The following is a 1,309-nucleotide window of genomic DNA, read 5'->3' as shown; positions in this document are numbered from 1 at the left end:
TGGGGGCTCGCTTCACTGTGCCAGGGGGCCCCAGGAAAGGGGGTGGGAGGGAGGAAGCCCCTTCCCCCTCTTTTTTTTTTTCCATATATAAGTGCATCTTTTGGGGCTGTCATCTGGGAATTCAACTTTATTTATTTATTTATCTATTTTTAATTTTTTTGGCCGCGCTGTGTGGAAGGCGGGATCTTAGTTCCCCAACCGGGGATGGAACCCGTGCCCCCTGAATTGGGAGCACGGAATCTTAACCACCGGACTACCAGGGAAGTCCCCCACCTCTCCCTTTTGCGGAATTTCCCTTCCCTCAGGCAGAGCAAACCTGAGTACCCCCCCCATCTTTGGGAAGAGGGGGTGAAGTGTCTAGTAGACGCCCCAGCCTCAGTGAATACCCTCCTCCCAGCCTGTGTGCTGCTGGTCCCTCTGCATGGACCTTCTTCCCCCACTCTCCTCACATGACTAACTCTTACTTGTCCTTTCTGTCCTGCCTTTGATGTTGCTTCTTCCAGGAAGACCGCCCTGCTTTTCCTGGGCCAGAGGTGGTGCCTTCCCCCAGGCTCCCAGACCCCACCACCTCCTTTCCCCTGCACTCTGTCTACACCCACGGGGAATTTAGGTTCCTTGAGGGCCGAGGCCATGTCCTCTTGCCCTCCCTGTGTCCTCGGCACCTGGGCCCACGGAACCTCATAGGCTTGCGGTAGCTGGGACGAGAGTTGGCCTGGTTACCTCTCTCTCCCTCCTCTCCCAGGACCAAGCTCATCGCCTCACTGCCTGAGGCTCCCGGCTTCCCCCTTCCCCACTGGGACCACGGCCAGGAGCTGCACGAAGAGCTGTGTGAGGGACGGGGCAGGAGAGGGAAGCGGGGTGAGAGGGGCTCCCTGGCGGGGTGACCTCCTGGAAGAGGTGACTCTATGGCGTGACAACTCAGAGACTGGGAGACGTCAGCTGTGTGAGAGGTCAGGTCAGAGAGTTCTGGGAAAAGAGGAGCAACCAGTGCAAATGCCCTGGGGCAGGAACCAGCCTGGCAGGTTTGAGAGCCACTAAGGCAGCCAGTGTGACTGCTGCTGGGTGAGTTGTGGATTTCATCCCGAGTGTGTCAGAAACCAGGGAGGAACACGGTCTGACTCAGCCTGGGCTGCTGCGGGCGGGCTTTCCTGAGCCAGGGTGGCCTGTTGGGTTGAGGCTGAGGGACAGGGCTCGAGGGGGATTCACGGCGGTCCCCACCCCTGCCCCCATCCCGCAGACGCTGGCCAGTACTTGGCGGTATTCCCAGAAGGCACTGCAAGGAGGAAAGCATCCTGGGGAGCAGGAGTAC

The sequence above is a fragment of the Balaenoptera borealis genome, assembly GCF_965194805.1.
Source record: "Balaenoptera borealis genome assembly, chromosome: 11".
Classification (NCBI taxonomy): domain Eukaryota; kingdom Metazoa; phylum Chordata; class Mammalia; order Artiodactyla; family Balaenopteridae; genus Balaenoptera; species Balaenoptera borealis.
Note: the sequence above shows the minus strand (reverse complement) of the source record.